We start from the raw sequence: 7,459 nt of genomic DNA, 5'->3' as shown, positions 1-7,459 counted from the left end.
AAAAATTCTTTTGTGTGTGTAGCAGAATAGTAGGCAAGCTTTGGGACAAACTACTTCATCACAATTGCATCTTTAATGGACCACTCTGTTGCTTAGTTACATGCATCCTGCCATAGTTTAAACTGCCCTGTCAATCATCTTGTCACAGTTAAAATCCTCCACATTTAATTTCATTTAATTTCCTACCGTATCAGAGAGAAATGTAACAGCACCTTGATGCATGATGCATTCAAAAGTTAATGACCAAATGAGTCTTTATAACAGTTCACAATACTGTTGCAGATGAAATACAAATTTCTGTCATGAAACTCTAGATGGCGCAGGCTGAGAGGTGCTTAACTCAATCGGCTTGCAATCACATCATTCTCTATAGGGCACAGCTGATTGGTTCCTGCTGCATCCTTAGCCAATGAGCTCACAGCTCAACTTTCAAATACTGGTCAGCATTTGCTGTAGCAGTTGCAGCATGCTTTCAGAAACCCTCCACCTTCCCCAGCTCCACCTGTATAGATCTGCTATGGGTAATTCATGTATACTATATTGTACAGCAATAACAGCAGCAGCAGTAATAACCAACAGTATTGATTATTGATGCTGCTGCTGCTGTTATTGATGCTGCTACTGTTGGTTATTGATTCTGCTGTTGTTATTGCTGCTACTGTTGGGAGCAGCATCAATAACAGCATCAGCATCAATAACAGCAGCAGTAGCATAGTATAACTATTCCGCCAAGACCAAACATATTAACATTGTCATATCCAGTACCATGCCAAACACTCAGAGAGTTGTCATGACAGAAATATAACATGGAGAACATTGAATAAATATATTTAGTCAGGTTAGATACTGATTATTAATCACTCAAACCTCTTTACCTAAACATCTCTACTTAACAAATGTATGCGCACTTTTAAAGCTTATTTCAGCCTGTGTGAAAGCAACTCAAAGCGATTCAGTCAGTGGAACGTTGCAAACGCACATTCAGTCCAGTGCGGATCTTCTGGGATCGGTCCGCTCATTCCCAGTGTTACCCAAATGCGCCACAATTACTTCCATAAGCGCCGTCGGATTGTGGTCTTTGGGCAAAAAGAGATTTTCTCCCCCTTCTCCTCTCTCTTTCTGCTTGAAGGCACATTTGTGACGTCTCCAGCTGGTCTGGCTTGTGGTGGGAGATTGAAACCTTCATATATAAATAAAAAACTTCCCTTATACCAGCAGTTTACTGTAATGCTTTAGTCCGTCCTGCTTGTGTTTACATCCACAAACTCCCATCCCAAAGCCCAGTGTTGTCATGGAAACGGAGTGTTTTCAGCGTAAAGCAATCATTACCATCAAGCCCAGTCTGCTTTAACTTTCCACAATCGTACAGGAATCTGATGTGTGGTGTTCACCAGTCCGACAGAAATAATCAAATGAAATTTTATTTATTGCTAATCAAATTAAACATTTTGAAATGCTTTCATCGCATTATTGGCCTTTCTAAATTAAATTAAAGTAATTATGATTTTTTTTATTTTTACTGCCAATCAAATGAAACATTTTGAAACAATTTCATCACATTATTGGCCTTTTTAATTGAAATTAAATTGATTATGAATTTTTTTATTTTTACTGCCAATTTTGCTAAGAAAATATTGCAAAATAAGATACATTAAAACTAAGAAAAGTTTTATTATACTGTTATCATTTCTTTTTAAATTTTGAGATTTTATTGTTTCACTTGTTTTCTTTGTGTGAAGAAAACAAATGCAAACCAGGGTAAATATCTAATATTTATATAATATTTTTATTGTATCATTACTTACCAAGCTGTAATTTTCCATATAGCTTTGCATACTATAAGCAGCTATATTATATTATATATTGCGTGATGATTTATGAATGTTCATGACTTTCAGAAAATGAACAAAACTGACTGAGAAAAATAAAAAATATTAATATATTTTCCTTGAAAGTCTCTGTAGGTGTTTGAGGTCAGCTGCTGAAAGAGTAAAGAGTAAAGTCACTGTTTCTTTCTTCTTTTAAGGTCACAGAGGCCTGAAATCAAACATCAGTAGAGACGTACAGAGACTTCACACACGAGTCCAACCTCACAGCATTGTGACTGAACACTGGACAATCATTTCATCAGACGCTGGAGAGACAAGAAAGCGTTTTCTAGTAAAGAGAGCATCCCACTTTACTCCTGTTTGTCCAGCTGAGAATCAGTCTGTGATGAGTGACTGTGTTTTCTCTAGAACACTGATATGACCAAGGGTTCTCAATTTCAAAGCCAAAAAGGTATATAAGGTGAAATGTTTAACATTTTATTTCAATTTTTTCCAGTAATAAAGTATGTTTACGAGCCGTTTAATTCATAAAATTTAATTAAAATAAATGATGCCATAATGGGAATCCCTAAACGGTTCTATATATGAACGAAACCCTTTAAGGTTCAATAGAGAATCTTTTCTACTAAGAGTGAGATTCAAGTTACATTCATTTATTTATGTGGAAAAAGTGACTAAATAAGTTGTTCCAGTGACAAATATTTCAGTTCTCAAAGCAGACGTGTACATGTTTTGATGGAGAGCGATAGAAATAAGCACAGAGGTAACGTGAGGTTAATGTCATTTAACCACAGAGCTGCTAATTAAGCAAAGCTGAAACGAACTCGTCTTTATGATTGTGATTGATGAGTATAATCAGCGCAGTGAATTACTGCCTGTATTTGAGCGTTTTAATTATGAACAGATATAGATGGGCGGCAAAACGCAGAATTATGTATGCATAAAAAAACAGCGGAATCATCAAAAAACATTAATTAAAAACAGAAAGATGAACCTCGACTGAGTTCAGGAATGTTTCGGGATAAACAGTATGTCATTGTCTGCAGAGGGGCACAAATTAATAACAACAGTTTCTACATATTTATCTCAGATTTCATATTTATGATCTTCTGAATTCATCTTGCTGGATTCTGTGTTACATACATAGTAAGTGACTGCAGATGTCATTGAAATAAAAGAGACTGAATGTGTTTCTATTAAGTTATGAAATCAGACTTTGTGTTTGTTAATCAAAAGTGAACACATTCTCAATGTCTAAGAAGGTCTCTAAGACACAGAGCGCAACTATGATGCCTTAACATGCCGTCTATGAAGGAAACTCACTAGGGTTTGGTGCGGAGCCTTTGATTACTGAACAGAGAAGGTAAAAACACCTGAACTCACTTTGATGGTTAATCCCTCCTGTCTCCAGGATCACCGTTCCGCATCCGAGCTTCCAAGACTGGAACCTGGAAACAGAGAGGGAATGAGAGAATATAGGAAAGGAAGAAATGAGTGAAGTGGAAGGAAAAATTAGTTGAGTTAGTGGAGCACAGCCATCAGGATTAAACACAGCGGAGCGCGAATACCACGGTAAACTCCATGGTAACAGAGGAAATCCACTAAACAATGAGATTAATAGAGCGGTTCCCATTCATTTTCTCCACAGGGAAACTGATTTTGAACTTAATCCACCGGTTTCACAGACAAGACATGTTTGATCTGTTTTAACTGAAGGTAACTTGCACAAACATCTATTAAAATATGTCAGTGCTATTGTTTTGTCTCAGGATGCACACCAGTGATGTTTTATTTCTAGGGCTTGTTTATAAAAGCTACTTAAATGCCCTAATTGAACTAAAGCCTAATCCTGGCTTAATCTAAGCCCTGTCTGTGAAACCAGGCCAAAGCCCATTAAAGAGAGTCTAATGTGAGCTCTGAGGTTGTCAGTCGATGGTATTTGCTTTTGTTTAAGCCACCCGACTGCATTATTTCGACCTGCTTTATAAAGAATCATGTTTAATGATGGAATCCCTGGTGAAAAACTACATTACCCATGATTCTGTAAAGAAATCCCCAACAATCAGAGAATTGTAAGAAGTCAATCATGCTTAAGCCCCGCCCACTCCCATGAAGCACCTTGAATCCCTATGCTCTCAAACTACTTAAATACGCCGCGTCGCATTTCAGATCCCTCAGTACTCGCCATCTCCAAAAAGCCGAACTAATGTTGATTCTTGTTTTATTACGAGCTCTGTTGCGTTCTCTTTTCGCCAGTAGAATCTCCTCTGTTCGGCGTTTGTTTAAAACGGCTGATTCTTCAGAGATTTAGAGGCTCCATGTCAATCTTTCTTGCTCATTCTGGCAACTAACCTGTGTCACTCACACACCAGACACGCGTCAAAGCAGCCGGAGCAACTTTTCTCAATTTTCGGATATGATGAGACACGCACAAGTGACGTATGACACAATTTCCCATGAAAACCATCCTGACAGGTCTACAATATAACTAATATATAATATATAACTAATTATATATTATAATAATTATATTATAATATATAATTAATACTAATTATATAGTTATATATAACTAATATATATAACTAACACTAATAACAGACACAATAATATAGTGAATCAGGGTAAGACAAAAACATGTTTTGGAAGGAGGATTGATGATGTATTGACTCTAGTGCTGTCAAAATTAGCGTGTTAACGTATGCGATTAATTAATTTTTTTAACATAGCATCCATTTTTTCTGTCATAATTTGGCTAGTGTTACATTAAATGATCATGCTCTTATTCACGCAAATGCTTTTAAACCATTCAAGCGCCACAAGAAAAACGAAACTGTCTGTGAATGTCGTGTCATGTGACACACAAACGACTCGTGTGCACAGAAAGATGCGCACCAGTATAGAGAGCTCTTGAACAAACAATAACACACAGAATTATGGCAAAATGCCCGTTTTTTCGAGTATCCCCATAAGAGCAGTCTTAAATGAGTTAAATAACGTCTTAAATGAACTTAAAGAGTTGTGAGGAAATGAGATGCGCGTCATGATCGGCAGCGGCAGCTCTTAAAGTGACAGCAGCCTAATAAACCAGCTGCTGTGATGTCTATCATTGATGTTCATCAAAGACAAAATTGTAGCTTTAATAAGGATTAATCTATATTTCATTTATAATTTATGCAGTGAAGACTGTAAAGTGTTTGAAAACTTTATTCAATTTTCAATATTTCCTCCCTGTTAGACAGGTAAATATGACATTTATTATAATGGGTTTATGTGAAGATTGTTTTCATTTCACTTAAATTAAAAGTTGTTATCTCGTGTAACTCAGGCAGTGCTGAAACTGGTGTTGGTTATCTGCTGTTTGTTTTGTCACTTTAACATCAGAGACTCTGCTGATCCAGGTCAGAGGTCAAAGTGTGTTTTGAGGGGTGAATCTGTCTGTTTGAGAAACTGATACTGTTCAACTCAAAGGACCGACGCTGGTTTTCTCTCTCACACATGGAGACTCTGGCTCTAATGAGCTTCTTAAAGAGTTCTTCTCTATATCAGTGTCAGTGTTTCTGAAACGCCTCCATCTTGAGTTTTCTTCACAATATTCCTCATTTAAATAATTCATACACAGAATAAAGGGGCGGGGCCTGGTTGAGTTAGTTAGTAGTGAGTTGAAACTGGCGGTTATGGTAAGGGGTGGGACATTTCCCAAACACCAATCACAACACACTGCTCCAGCCGACCAATCAGAGCACACTGTGCTTTTCAGAAGGAGGGGCTTCATAGAGACAGGAACTAAACAGAGCGTTACTGACAGACTGGGAAGAGAGGAGCTGAACAATGGAGAATATGAGGAAAACAATCAACATTCAAGCAGGAAAACCTGCTCTAGTAGAGCACAAAAACATAATAGGTCCTCTTTAAACAGATCAGCTGCTGTAAATCACCACAGTAAACATGATTCTGCTCGCTCTGCATGAAGGCTTTCGTTAAAGCATCTGTCTTTGCTCATCAAACTTCAGCCGTTACATCAGAGCTGGAGGAATCGTGCGCAGAATCCCACAGCCAGAGAGTGCTGGTGAGTTTTTGGTGAGCAGTTTTGCAGGAGTGGTGTTTCACAGGATGTGGTCTTCCACAAAACATTAAGTCCGAACAATGGAGACAGGAAAAGCGAACAACAGCGCTTGAAAGCAACAGATCGGTATGAAGTCACCACTTCAGAGGCTTCGCCAACATCTCTGTTTCCACACATTCACAGCTGCCATAGAGAGAGAGAGAGAGAGAGAGAGAGGGAGAGAGAGGGAGGGAGAGAGACAGAGAGAGAGACAGGAGGGAGGGCGTCTCACTCCCACTTAAATCCCGTCTGATTGTAGCCAAACCAGAAGATTAAAGTCCTTTGAACTGAGAGAAACTCAAGCCAGTCAGCCCGTTTAAAGCTCGCCTTGTTTTGCTTTTTTCTCTCTCTCCATATGGTCACACCATTTCCATTCCTCTCAAATGAAGGACTGAGACTCTGTCTGTCAGATACAACATCTACAAAGACTTTTCTACATGTTACAAGAGCTGTGGAAATAACATGTGGATTCACTTTAGCACGACCAGTGCATGAAGTCAGTGACGGTGATTTTCAGGGATAGTCACTCATCAATGATCATTCTGTCAGTTTTGACTCTGTTTTGGCATGACAAACATTTTTACATTGCCAAAGCAATTGTAGTGTTCAATTAAAACAGTGCATTTAGAACAGTGTAAATGACAAAGAAATGTAAATGGATGACGTTAAAGAATAAAATGAAGGGAAATTATCATCATAATAATATGACAAGAGAGACTAATAAAGACTTGTGGTTTTTTGCAAGTCTTGTGAAAGTGTTTTAAATCTACTCAGACACTCTGCTGAACATCTAGTGTGTTTTGTTTGTGTTTTACAGAAGAAAGAAAGTCTTGGTTTTCAACAACATGAGGGTGAGAAAGTGATGAATTTTTTAGCTCTCCGTCTGCATGAGAGCAGCGCTGGTCGTGCTAAAGTGAATCCACATGGTATTTCCACAGTCAAACATCTCTTACAGTCATTGTAACATCTAGAAAAGTCTTTGTAAATGTTGAATCTGACAGTCTCAGTCTTTCATTGAGAGGAATGGAAGTGATGTGACTATATTTACATTTTCTATCCAACGCCTGCATTTTATCAGTACATGCATTCCCTGGGAATCGAACCCGTGACCTTGGAGTTGCTCTACAGTTTGAGCTACAGGAATGCATATAGATTTTATTATTGATAAAGTTATTGCTTTAAACTGATTTCATCCATGTGGAAGTGATTGGATGGTCTCTATATAAACAATATCGTTGTGGTAACATTTACTGTTGTTCAATGTTTTTTCTTGGGTGAATTTTTGCAAACAATTTTTGCAATTATTATATTTCATTTTAACGTTTTAAAATATTTAACGCAATTAGCACATCATATGTTTTTTTCCTGCAATCCGTTGACCATAAAGAGTTCTGAGAACATCAGATGTGTGTCAGATCCACGTCAACTCTTAAAGTGACAGCAGCCTAATAAACATGCTGCCATCTTTTATTAAAGCGGACCTATAATGCCCCTTTCACAAGATGTAATATAAGTCTCTGGTGTC

Source organism: Ctenopharyngodon idella, chromosome 2 (genome assembly GCF_019924925.1).
Source record: "Ctenopharyngodon idella isolate HZGC_01 chromosome 2, HZGC01, whole genome shotgun sequence".
NCBI lineage: Eukaryota > Metazoa > Chordata > Actinopteri > Cypriniformes > Xenocyprididae > Ctenopharyngodon > Ctenopharyngodon idella.
The sequence above is the reverse complement of the archived record's forward strand: the minus strand, read 5'-3'. Positions refer to the sequence as shown.